Source organism: Anolis sagrei, chromosome X (genome assembly GCF_037176765.1).
Source record: "Anolis sagrei isolate rAnoSag1 chromosome X, rAnoSag1.mat, whole genome shotgun sequence".
In the NCBI taxonomy this organism is placed as follows: domain Eukaryota; kingdom Metazoa; phylum Chordata; class Lepidosauria; order Squamata; family Dactyloidae; genus Anolis; species Anolis sagrei.
In genome coordinates this window covers 12,761,647-12,775,738 of record NC_090034.1, presented here as the reverse complement: position 1 = coordinate 12,775,738, position 14,092 = coordinate 12,761,647, and the positions used below count along the sequence as shown (strand labels likewise).

Sequence of the window (14,092 nt, the reverse complement as noted above, 5' to 3'; positions counted from 1 at the left end):
TTCCCCAAGTTGGTTTCGGAATAGTGTTGGACTACAGTCGCCAGAATCCTGCCCAGCCAATAAAGGAATGCTGAGCTTTGAGTCTGGCTTAAGAGAGAAGAGCAGGACATCACCATCATCCCTCCTAATATGTGGGAACCTCCCCCATCGAACATGGGAAAGGTTTCCTTTTTGGATCACAACTCCAAGAATCCCCCATTTGGCTTGCTCAATGGGCAGTGGCATTGTTTTGGGGTTTGACTTATGCCTTTTGGGAACATGACGCACAGATGAACTTTCGTCCTTTCAGTTTACGGCCAATATCCCAACTTAGGAGTAGATGTGTTGTCAAAGTCTTTCATGGCCAGAATCACTGGGTTGTTGTGAGTTTTTTGGGCCATATGGCCATGTTCCAGTAGCATTCTTTCCTGATTTTTCACCTGTACGATGCTTGCCAAAGATGCAGGTGAAACATCAGGAGAGAATGCTACTGAAACATGGCCATACAGCCTGAAAACCCCACAATAACCTTTGGAGCAGATGTTGTCTCTCCAGCACCCATTCAACTTCCTCCTGAAGAAAGGTCCTAACATATTTGTGGGTGTATTGGAGGGGTTTTCCCCACACACCTTGATGTTTTGGGAACATGACGCATGGGGCAAGCCTGGTCTCTTCTGGGATGAGCTCACTGCCTCTTGGTTGATAGCCAATACCCCAACCTGGGAGCAGATATTGCCTTTCCGTCACCGAAAGGGATTTTTAGGTGAGAGGGGTGTGTGTTTGTCCCGTATTTGGGGATTCGTTTTGGGGCCTTGACTCAGCAAACCATCAATTGGGTGTAAGGTTAATGCAGCTTGACAGTCCACAGAATCCCCCGCCAACATGGGTAATGGGAGTTGTAGTACTATTCACTTTTGAGTCTGGTTTAAGAGGGAAATGTTGGATATAAATAACATTGACTTAGCTATTGTGGGAAAAACACATACACACAATTAAACATGGGGTCGTTTTCGGATCACAGCTCCGAGAATCCCCCATCCAGCATCATCCATGGGTATCGTGATCCTAGCAGGAGCTACCCAAATGTGAATGCTCCATGACAGCATGGGAAAGCATAGCCTGGGAGCTGTAGTTTGACAAAGGTACATAATACCTAAGCAGAAAGAAGATGGAAATGGCAGTTTCTTTGACTCCACGGTTCGCTCCACTGGGAGAGCGTCAGCCTTGTTCCTTTGACCTGAGGCAACTCCTTGCAAGATCTCAGTTTCCCATCTGTAAAATGGGTGGAAAGGTGACCTACTTCTCAGGCTGTTGCAAGACCAAACATGATCAAGGGCTGTCACACACACACACACACACACACACACACACACATATATATATATCTCCCCAATATAAATCGTAAACAACCATTTCCATCCAGAAGAACAGCTTGGGCCGCAACTTGGATGGTGTCACACCATAAAAGATAATTGAGGCAAGGAGGAGAGGGGCCCACACCTTTCTGCTCCAAAATACACTTTGGTTCCAACTTTTGCTCCTTTGGTTTCGGTCTGGATTCAAACTAATAATAATAATGTCAAAAGAGAGTGGTGCATGAGATTAGGCTGGCTAGTCGGTGCAATTTCTTTTAAAGGCATCAAACTCATGGAGTCTATAGGTGCATCTACACAGCAGAATGAATGCAGTTTGATCCCACTTGAACTGCAATGCCCAAGGCTATGGAATCATGGGAGTTTGATTATTTATTATTTTACTATAATATTTTTCAATGGCTTAAATATATTATTATTATTATTATTATTATTATTATTATATTATTCTATATATGTTTGTGTGTGTGTGTTTTATATTATATTATTTTTCAATGCTACGTATATGCTATTTTGTTATATTATAATAATAATTAATATAATTAATATACAGTAGGTAAAGGTTTCCCCTTGACATTAAGTGTTGTGATAGAGTCTGCTGGCAGTGATAGTAACTAGTAACTGCTGGCAGTGATAGTAACTAGTAATAGATAGATAGTAATACTAGTTGTATTAGGAGAGGCAGGAAAACTACTTGCGAGCAAGACTATGATGAAGAGCAACAAAGGAAAAGAATCCGGGAGATACTTAGTGAGCCAACAGATGGGGGTTGGTGCTCATCTCCATTTCTAAGCCAAAGAGCCAGCACTGTCCATAGACGCCTCCAAGGTCATGTGGCCAGCATGACTTCATGTAGCGCTGTTACCTTCCTACCAGAGCAGTACCTATTGATCTACTCACATTTGCATGTTTTCAAACTGCTAGGTTGGCAGAAGCTGGGGCTAACAGCGGGAGCTCATTCCGCTCCCTCGATTCGAACCTGTAACCTTTCGATCAGCAAGTTCAGCAGCTCAGTGCTTTAACCCACTGAGCCACTGTCAAAAGCGTGTCTGAAGAACCATGTTTTTAAACTAGCCCGAAAGGCTTGAAGAGTGGGAGCTAACCAAATCTCTCTAGAGAGGGTATTCCAAAGCTGGGGGGCCACCACGGAGAAGGCCCACTCTCTCGTCTCCACCAACCGTGCTTGAGACGGTGGTGGCACCGAAAAAAGGGCCTCCGCGGCAGATCCATAGACGCCTCCAAGGTCATGTGGCCAGCATGACTTCATGTAGCGCTGTTAACTTCCCGCCAGAGCGATACCTATTGATCTACTCACATTTGCATGTTTTCAAACTGCTAGGTTGGCAGAAGCTGGGGCTAACAGCGGGAGTTCATGCCGCTCCCCGGATTCGAACCTGCGACCTTTCGGCCAGCAAGTTCAGCAGCTCAGTGCTAATATACAGTAACATAATATATAATTTATATATAGTAAAATTAAATATACGGTATTTAAATAAATATAATAATATAATATATAATAATATAATATTATATAATTATACTATATTACCAATAATTCTTTTTGGCCTGTTCCAGTTCCTCCTCTTTGACCTTCAGTGCCCAGTCCGACAATGCCAGGGTTCAAGGGGCAAGGTCACAAGGTTCATCCGACCATTTATAGAATATTATTATTGTTATTATTGTCATAATTATTATTTCTATACCACTTTATCTCTCTTAAAGCCCACACGGGATATAACCCGAAACCCAGAAACACACAAAAATTAAAATTCAACAATGACATTATTAAAAAATAAGGGTGCCCCGGTGCTGGCTAAACTGCTGACTGAAAGGTCAGTGGCACAGATCATGGGAGCGGGGTGAGCTCCCGTCTGTCAGCTCTAGCTTCTCATGTGGGGACATGAGAGAAGCCTCCCACAGGATGGTAAAACATCTGGGCGTCCCCCTGAGCAACGTCCATGCAGATGGCCAATTCTCTCACATCTGAAGCGACTTGCAGATCTGGGGAAAGTACAACTCCCAGACTCCATAGTATTGAACCATTGCAGTTCAAGTGGGGAGAAACTGCATTCATTCCACAGAGCAGATCAGGCATGGGCAAACTTGGGCCTTCCAGGTGTTTTGGACTTCAGTTCCCACAATTCCCGACAGCCTCAGTCACCTTCCTTTCCCTTTTTTCTGCTTAAGAGGCTGAGGGCAAGAAGGAAAGGGCATTTGCAAAAATTCCAAAACAAAACCCCAAGTTTTGCAAAAAAAATCTGAAAGAAACCCCCACTTTTTTACAAAATTCCAAAAGAAAATCTTGCTTTTTGGAAAAGTGGGAAAAGGAAAGGGCCTGAGGCTGTTAGGAATTATGGGAGTTGAAGTCCAAAACACCTGGAGGGCCCAAGTATGCCCATGTTTGGTGTAGATGCACGTATAGACTAGTTTCCTGTTCCAGGAGTCTTGCCAAAGACATTGCACTGATTAGTCAGCTTAATGTCATGGTGCACTCTCTTTTGACACTATTATTATTATTATTATTCCATTTTAATCTCTTTATCAAGATACAAAATTCATATTTGGTTTTATACCTTCCAGATTTCCACAGCTTGCCATACAGAAGGGCTGGACTACAACTCCTAAAAGCCTGCTACCAGAGCCTGGGAGTTGTAGTCCAACACATAAGTCATAGTTAAGAATGGAGCCTCCTCATCCAGGAGTAGTTAAACTCCAAATCATAGAATCATAGAATCAAAGAGTTGGAAGAGACCTCATGGGCCATCCAGTCCAACCCCCTGCCAAGAAGCAGGAATATTGCATTCAAATCACCCCTGACAGATGGCCATCCAGCCAATGTCCTGCTTCTGATAACGAAGCAGAGGCTGGAAAAGTTGCATAGTCCGATGGCCAATGAGCAAAGAGGACTCTGGGGGTGGATGAGAGCGTACATGTCGGTACGGTCATTACAAGGAACGCATGTGGGACAATCGCACCGTCAGCATCTTGCAATGCAACCCAGGTATTCATTTGGGCCTTTGCCGGATGCAGGAGCGATTGCTAGCATGAGTCAACAGGGATTTGTGGAGCCTCCTGATCCAGAGGAAGTCTACCTCCGGATGCCAATATCCAAAAAGAGATGGACTTTGGGTTTCAACTGGTGACCGTTTGGGTTTCAACTGGTGACATGAGATACAATAATAATAATAATAATAATAATAATAATAATAATACGCATCAAAAATATATCACACAGTCCTAGACGCTTGGGAAGTGTTCGACTTGTGATTTTGTGATACGAAATCCAGCATATAGATCTTGTTTGCTGTGACATACTATGCTGTTGTGTCAATAATAATAATGATGTATTGTCGAAGGCTTTCATGGCTGGAATCACTAGGTTCTTGTAGGTTTTTTCGGGCTATAGGGCCATGTTCTAGAGGCATGTTCTAAATGCCTCTAGAACATGGCCCTATAGCCCGAAAAAACCTACAAGAACCTAATAATAATAATAATAATAATAATAATAATAATATTCTGAACCAAAGCAAGCATCAATTGCAGGGTTTCCGCTGCAAAATTCAACATGGCAGGTGGATCTTGATCAGTTGAAGATGGCCACAAATGCATCCGCACTGCAGAATTAAATGCAGTTTACTACCCACTGAACTGCCATGGCTCAATACTTATGGGATCATGGGAGTTATAGTTTAGTGAAAAGAAGGCTAAAGACTATATAAAACTACACACCCACAGTAGATGGCAGATCTGAACATGAGGAAGAACTTCCTGACTGTGAGAGCCGTTCAGCAGTGGAACTCTCTGCCCCGGAGTGTGGTGGAGGCTCCTTCTTTGGAAGTTTTTAAACAGAGGCTGCATGGCCATCTGTCAGGGGTGATTTGAATGCAACATTCCTGCTTCTTGGCAGGGGGTTGGACTGGATGGCCCATGAGGTCTCTTCCAACTCTTTGATTCTATGATTCTATGATCTGTGTCAGTGGTCCACTGAATCCACTCCAGGTTTTGGCTAGTTTGGTGGTTCTCAAACTTTTTGATCCTCCAGATGTTTGGGACTACAGCTCCCAGAATTCTTGGTTGTTTTGATGGGACTGCTGGGACTTGAAGGCCAAAGCCCTGGGAGGAGCAAAGTTTGGGAGGTCTGGAATACACTGTCCGTGGTGCTGAAACTCTTTAGCAACATAGAGATCAAAAACCAGGAATGGATTTCACGCCCCACTGAAACTGGAAGCAAAACGAATGCATCCCTTTCTGGTTTAAACCCAGAGAAGCTTTTAATCCTATTCCAAGCTTCCCGTCCTTGAACCTTGGAAGCAAAACAAGCCTTGGGATGAGCTCAACGCATAATTTAGAACCATAAAGTGACAGCAGAATGCATCGAAGGACAAAGGTCTCCGGAGACAGCCTCCTTCGGCACAGAAAAACAACCCATCTCCAACGAGCAAGGGATATCTAATATTATGCATTACATAATGGTTGCATCTAAACTATAGAATTAATGCAGTTTGATGCCACTTGAACTGCCATGGCTCAATTCTATGGGATCCTGGGAGTTGTAGTTTGGCACTCATTGGTAGAAAAGGCAAAAGTCCTTGCCAAACAACAACTTCAAAGATGGATTGGATGGTTGGTCTAGGTTACAATTATTATTATTATGTTGTTGTTGTTGTTGTTGTTGTATTGGATCACACATCAGACACTTCCCAAGTGTCTAGGACTGTGTGATGTATCAGCAAGTAATGCGTACAGATCCAAGTAAGGTGGCCTTTTGCAGCTCGCAGATGGTAATTTTGTCAGCGCTGATTGTTTTTAAGTGCAGGCCAAGGTCTTTAGGCACTGCACCCAGTGTGATTATTATTATTATCATTATTAGATGATGATTATTATTGTTATGATTATTATTATTTCCCTATTATTATTATTTCCCTGCTGCTATTATTATTATTATTATTATTATTATTATTATTATTATTATTATTATTATTGCCTCCCATTTGAATCCATGTGTCCTACTGTCCAGAGCAGAAGAAAACAAGCTTGTCTCTTTCCTCAACGTCACATCCTTTCAGATCTATAAACATGGCTCGCATGGGTTGCTGTGAGTTTTCCAGGCTATATGGCCATGTTCCAGAAGCATTCTCTCCTGACATTTCACCCACACCCTCAGAGGTTGTGAGATCTTTTGGAAACTAGGCAAGTGAGGTTTATATATCTGTGGAATAATGTCCAGGGTGGGAGAAAGAACTCTTGCCTGTTGGAGGCAAGTGTGAATGTTGCAATTGGTCAGCTTGATTAGCATCGAATGGCCTTGCAGCTTCAAAGCCTGGCTGCTTCCTGCCTCAACACAATATATTATTTGAGAACACAGAAATGCTGGACCACACTAGCAACTACCATGTCAGACTACACAGAGACGTCATTGAAATCCACAAGCAGGTGGACTATTCCATAGTAAGGAGGAAACCATGAAAATGAACATAATCTGGCTACAAGTATTTTAAAAAACTTCAAAAATTAGGACAGCAAATAAAGAATAACACTAAAAAACAACAACAGGGGAATTCCAGAGAAGAAAGAATCAAGGCCAGCTAATCACCTCCCAATGAAGGATGCCTCCAGGCAGGATACAGCCAGGCTTTGAAGCTGCAAGGCTTGTTGTTCATTCGTTCAGTCGTCTCCGACTCTTCGTGACCTCATGGACCAGCCCACGCCAGAGCTCCCTGTCGGCCGTCACCACCCCCAGCTCCTTCAAGGTCAGTCCAGTCACTTCAAGGATGCCATCCATCCATCTTGCCCTTGGTCGGCCCCTCTTCCTTTTGCCTTCCACTTTTCCCAGCTGCAAGGCTATTCAGTGCTAATCAAGCTGGCCAATTGCAGTATTCAGCCTTGCCTCCAACAGACAAGAGTTCTTTCTCCCACCCTGGGCAATATTTCACACTTGCTTAGTTTCCAACAGACCTCACAACCTCTGAGGGTGCCTGCCATAGATATGGGCGAAACGTCAGGAGAGAATGCTTCTGGAACATGGCCATACAGCCCAGAAAACTCACACCAATCCAGTGATTCAGGACATGAAAGCCTTCAACACCGTCATTATTATTGTATTGGCAAAGGCTTTCATGACCAGAATCACGGGGTTGTTGTGAGTTTTCTGGCCTGTATGGCCATGTTCCAGAAGCATTCTCTCCTGACATTTTGCCTGCATCTATGGCAGGCATCCTCAGAGGTTGTGAGGTTTTCACAATCTCACAATCTTTGAGGATGCCTGCCATAGATGCAGGTGAAACATCAGGAGAGAATGCTTCTGGAACATGGCCATATAGCCCAGAAAACTCACAACAACCCAATCATTATTATTTTGTTTTTGTTGTTGTTATCATCATTGTTATCCTACTTTTCCTCCTGCGTCGAGACCCAAAGCGACTCACCGCCTTTCAAAACCATACAATTATTTCGAATCTAATCACATCAAACCAAAACGATACTTTACATTTGCTTCTCTGGCATCATGACTGTGATTTTTATCCCTACCTCATGCAATGCATATATGTAGATATGCATATTGCAATTCTGGGTGAAGTAATTACAGGCCGCCAAGCGTTTGGCAGCTTAGAGATGAAAGGACAGGAGGAGAGCAAACAGGTGTGGGTTGCAAACTTTGTTCTTACCTGCGGCTTCCCAAACAGGTAAACTTTCTAATCTCACAATGTGTTTTTTTTTTCTAGCTGTTTAGGAAACCAGGTGCCACATTTCAGTCGGTGGGAAAAGAAGGCCCAAATATCCCAATCATTTCAGGAAAGGGGTCAGACTAGATGTCCTTTAGGGACCCCTTCCAGTATTTAAGAATCAGAACGTGCTGATACTGCCATGACTGCCTTCTTGCTTCTGAATGTTTGGCAAACAATTTGAGAAGGAATCTCCCCTTGGGCTCTATAGTTTCTAAACACCTAATCCGTCCAAAAATGCCGGCCGACGGCATTTTCCGAATGCTGGCTTGCAAAAAATTAATGACATGAACGAGCCCATAATTTGAATTTTTGTGTCCAGATACAACTGGCTGAAAGGCTCAACAAAATAAGTAGATTTGTTGAGTTTTAGCATGCAAATAAGTCTTTTGCAGATATCCCCAAAATGCCCATCCAAGGGCCAACCAAGGCCGACCCTGCTTAGCATTCAAGTCCTTGTTGACGAATAGCTACGGGTGCCTCTACATTGTGGAATTAATGCAGTTTGGCATTGCTTTGACTGCCAAGTTTTTGGCCATCTGTTAGTCAACAGAACTTGGATGCTAAGCAGGGTCAGACCTGGTCGGTCCTTGGATGGGAGACCATGCAAATATATGTATGGGATAAATACCAAGTCTTCTGCAGATATCCTCAAAATGCCCATCCAAGGGCCAACCAGGGCCGACCCTGCTTAGCATTCAAGTCCTTGTTGACGAACAACGATGGGTGCCTCTACAGTGTGGAACTGATGCAGTTTGGCATCGCTTAGGACTTGGATACTAAGCAGGGTCAGACCTGGTCAGTCCTTGGATGGGAGACCATGCAAATAAATGTATGGAATTGATGCAGTTTGGCATTGCTTTGACTGCCAAGTCTTTGGCCATCTGTTAGTCAACAGGACTTGGATGCTAAGCAGGGTCGGCCTGCTATGGGATAGGTACCAAGTCTTTTGCAGATAGCCTCAAAATGCCCATCCAAAGGCCAACCAGGACCAACCCTGCTTAGCATTCAAGTCCTTGTTGATGAACACCTACAGGTGCCTCTACACTGTGGAATTGATGTAGCTTGGCATTGCTTTGACTGCCAAGTTTTTGGCCATCTGTTAGTCAACAGGACTTGGATGCTAAGCGGGGTCAGACCTGGTCGGTCCTTGGATGGGAGACCATGCAAATAAATGTATGGGATAGGTACCATGTCTTTTGCAGATATCCTCACAATTGCCATCCAAGGGCACCCGGGGCCGACCCTGCTTAGTATTCAAGTCCTTGATGACAAACAGCTATGGGTGCATCTACACTGTGAAACTGATGCAGCTTGGCATCACTTAGGACTTGGATGCTAAGCAGGGTCAGACCTGGTCGGTCCTTGCATGGGAGACCATGCAAATAAATGTATGGGATAGGTACCAAGTCTTTTGCAGATATCCTCAAAACGCCCATCCAAGGGCCAACCAGGGCTGACCCTGCTTAGCATTCAAGTCCTTGATGACAAACAGCTATGGGTGCATCTACACTGTGAAACTGATGCAGCTTGGCATCACTTAGGACTTGGATGCTAAGCAGGGTCAGACCTGGTCGGTCCTTGCATGGGAGACCATGCAAATAAATGTATGGGATAGGTACCAAGTCTTTTGCAGATATCCTCAAAACGCCCATCCAAGGGCCAACCAGGGCTGACCCTGCTTAGCATTCAAGTCCTTGTTGACTAAAGCTGTGGGTGCCTCTACATTGTGGAATTCATGCAGTTTGGCACTGCTTTGACTGTCAAGTCTTTGGCCATCTGTTAGTCAACAGGACTTGGATGCTAAGCAAGGTCAGACCTGGTCGTTCCTTGGATGGGAGACCGACAATAAGTACCAAGTTCTATTTCCTTCAAGGCAAAGGCCAAACACTCTCTTGTCAAACAAATGCATGGCCATCTGTTAGTCAACAGGACTTGGATGCTAAGCAGGGTCAGACCTAGTCGGCCCTTGGATGGGAGACCGACAATAAGTACCAAGGTCTATTTCCTTCAAGGCAATGGCCAAACACTCTCTTGTCAAACGAATGCATGACCATCTGTTAGTCAACAGGACTTGGATGCTAAACAGGGTCAGACCTAGATGGTCCCTGGATGGGAGACCGACAATAAGTATCAAGCTCTATTTCCTTCAAGGCAATGGCCAAACACTCTCTTGTCAAACGAATGCATGGCCATCTGTTAGTCAACAGGACGTGGATGCTAAGCAGGGTCAGACCTAGTTGGCTGTTGGATGGGAGACCGACAATAAGTACCAAGCTCTATTTCCTTCAAGGCAATGGCCAAACACTCTCTTGTCAAATGAATGCATGGCCATCTGTTAGTCAGCAGGACTTGGATGCTAAACAGGGTCAGACCTGATTGGCCCTTGGATGGGAGACCACCAATAAGGATCAAGTTCTGTTTTGAAGGAAGGCAATGGGCAAACACTCTCTTGTCAAATGAGTGCACTGTCATGGCTCGATGCTATGGGATCCTGGGAGTTGTAGCTTGCACTCATTGTCAGAGAAGGCTCAAGACCTTGCAAAAACTACAGCTCCCAAAATACATTCTATGCATGTCAATGCAACGTACACAGCAAGGGAGAAATCGCAGAGTAGGGTTTTAGAAGGAAATACATAATCGCCAAGAGGTAATAACACAAAGCAAGCAAGTTCCACGCGGATTTGCATCCTTTGCACACAATGATGTGAATTAATGAATTATGCGGAAAGTGAAAAACCCGCCTGAGGTCAGCAAACTGGTTCTAATTGCCTTTGTGCCAATCTCTTTCCCTTTCTGTCCTCTTGAACTGCGAGGAATGCAAGAGAACAGCATACTCGCCCTAGAAGCCTGGGAATTTTTTAAAATGCCCTGAATCCAAAAGGGAACTTTTGCCTCTTTGAAGGGAAGTGGATCAGAATGCTGTTTGGGGTTTCCAAACAGGACAAATATCGCAAGTAAACACATGCCGATGCTTGAAAGCAAACAGGGCGGCCTTTGCTTGCCAACTCTGGTTGCTGTTGACCTAACCAGGTTTGTGCAAACCTTTTGCCCATTAATCCTGTTGCCAGATGGTAGCCAAAAAGCCAGATTTGCGAGCCACAATCTTCTAGCAAAGCCAAGAGGGTATAAATTCAACCATTTCCTGGTGGCAATGAGTTCCATAGTTTTGCTGTATATATAATCTTGTGGCAATGAGTTTTATAGTTTAACTATATATGTAATCTTGTGGCAGTGAGTTCCACAGCTTAACTCTCCCCCCTCTCTCCCCCTCTCTCCCCCTCTCTCCCCCCTCTCTCTATAATCCTGTGGCAGTGAGTTCCATAGTTTAACTGTACATGTAATCTTGTGGCAGTGAGTTCCACAGCTTAACTTTTTAATTTCTCTCCCCCTCCTTCCCCCCGTCTCTACATATAATCTTGTGGCAGTGAGTTCCATAGTTTAACTATACATGTAATCTTGTGACAGTGAGTTCCACAGCTTAACTCTCTCTCCCCTTCTCTCCCCCTCCCCCCTCTCTATAATCTTGTGGCAGTGAGTTCCATAGTTTAACTATATATGTAATCTTGTGACAATGGGTTCCACAGCATAATTCTCTCTCCATCTCCCTCACTCTCTATATAATCTTGGGGCAGTGAGTTCCATAGTTTAACTATATATGTAATATTGTGACAATGAGTTCCACAGCTTAACCCCCCCCTCTCTCTATATATATATACACACACACAACACACAACACACACACACACACACACACACACACACATATATATATATATATCTTGCTAATTGAGTTCCATGGTATGTATATATTATGTATTTTTGTGTGTGTGTATATAGATACACAAATGCATGTACATACATATAGCATTTTGGCAGTGAGTCCCATATTGTGGCAGTGAGTTCCATAGTATGTATGCATGTGTATCTTTGTTTGTGTATACTCACACACACACACACACACACGTATACACATATATAATCTTGTAACAGTGAGTTTTGCTGTTTAACTATATATAATCTTGTTCCACTGTTTAACTGTATGTAATCTTGTGACAGCGAGTTCCATACTTTAACCATGCTCAACCGTGTGGCAGTCCACAATTTCACTATGTACACTCTTGTGGCAGTGAGTTCCATAACTTAACTCTGTTTAGTTTTGTAGCGTGTGTGCTACAGTGTAACTGTATATAATCTTGTGGCAGAGAGTTCCAGAGTTTAACAAAGCACAGTCTTGAGGCGCTGAGCTCTATGGCTTGTTCACAGTTTTGAGGCAGTCACTTCCATGATTGAACTATGGACAATCTTGCAGTAATGAGTTCTATAGTTCCACGATATACAATCCTTTAGCAGTTAGTTCCATAGCTTAATTATTTCCAGTACTGTGGAACAGAGTTCCAAACTTAAATATATGCAGTTTTGTGGCAGCGAGTTCCATAGTTTAACAATGTTCAATTTTGTGGCAATTAGTTCCTCTGCAGTCCAGTGGTCATGAGTTCCATAGCTTAACTATTAGCTATTTTATGGCTTCCTCTATGCAATCCTGTGGCAGTAAGTTCCATAGTTTAAGTATGCGGAATTTTTTAGCTGTGAGTTCCATAGTGGAATGATGTACAATCTTGTAGCAGTGAGTTCCACAGTTTAACGATGCGTAGGGTGACACAAAGAGGCTACCAGCTGTTATTATGAACAGCTGTAGAGATGATTAAAGGGCCAGGAGTTCAGGAAGACGCTCCCGAAGAATGTCAGGAGAGAACATCAGAAGCTGGACGTCGGCATTTCCCGCTGTTTGCACCCAGCCTTTGCGGCGTGCCTCGGTTTCCCAACCGGAGCCGTGTGGGCGAAGCGGCCGCCTCCCTGCCTCCTACAGAGAGGAAGCCCGGACGGGTTTTAATGAGCCTTTCGCATCTGGGCCACCTTTGATTATTATCTCCGAATCAAAGGCTCCGAGTATGAAACGTAATCGGGCCGATTAAAGAGGAAAACCACAAGGAAGTGAGGAAGAGGCAATAAAAAGTCTTGGGGCATGATCCATCCCAAGTCAACAGGCCTTCCACGAGACAGGAAACTTGAGTTAGATCTTTGGCCAGTCAATAGAGCCTAGGGAGTTGTAGTTTCCAAAGATTTAAAGAGTTGAATACCGGACGGAGGTTGCACTGACAGTCCAGAACAAATGTGATTTGGTACCACTTGAAGGACCGTAGCTCATGGCAATGAGATCTATAGTTTGGCAAGGGCTTCCTCACAGAGTTGTTGTTAAGCAGTGTTTCTCAACCTGGGGGTCAGGACCCTGTAGCAGTCGGATGTCAGAGGGGTATCCAAAGACCATCAGAAAACATCGTATTTTCTGTTGGTCATGGGGCTTCTGTGTGGGAAGTTTTGCCCAATTCTGTAATTGGTGGGGTTCAGAATGCTCTTTGTTTTTAGGTGAAATATAAATCCCAGCAATTACAACTCCCAAATGTCAAGGTCTATTTCTCTCCAAACCCCACCAGTGTTCACATTTGGGAGTATTGAGTGTCCGTGGCAAGTATAGTCCAAATCCATCATTGTTTGAGTCCACTTTCTGGATGTAGGTGAACTACAACTCCCAAATGCAAGGTCAATGCCAACAAAACCTTCCCAGTATTTGCTGTTGGTCATGGGAGTTCTGTGTGCCAAGTTTGGTTCAATTCCTTCTTTGTTGGAGTTCGGAATCCTCTTTGTTTTTAGGCGAACTATAAATCCCAGCAACTACATCTCCCAAATGTCAAGGTCTATTTCCCTCCAAACTCCACCAGTGTCCACATTTGGGAGTATTGAGTGTCCGTGCCTAGTTTGGTCCAATTCTATCTTTGATGGAGTTCAGAATGCTCTTAGATTTTAGGTGAACTATAAATCCCAGCAACTACAACTCCCTAAAACTAAAAAGGATAAAATGGAGTGGGACAGGCAAAGCAAAGGTGACACTAAAAGTGGGAGCGAATGGAACAGAGCTTCCTCATTCAAGAATCATAGAATCAAAGAGTTGGAAGAGAC

At 43.9% G+C, this 14,092-nt stretch overlaps 2 protein-coding genes across 3 annotated transcripts in view; one reads left to right on the top strand and one right to left on the bottom strand.

Annotated features, from left to right (window-relative positions):
* The window catches only part of LOC137097903 (sodium/mannose cotransporter SLC5A10-like), an 87,635-nt gene that overhangs the window by 25,074 nt on the left and 48,469 nt on the right, over positions 1 to 14,092 (bottom strand). The window lies entirely within an intron of this gene.
* The window catches only part of LOC132782104 (protein FAM83G), a 50,871-nt gene that overhangs the window by 2,663 nt on the left and 34,116 nt on the right, over positions 1 to 14,092 (top strand). The gene's annotated exons all lie outside the window — the stretch shown is intronic.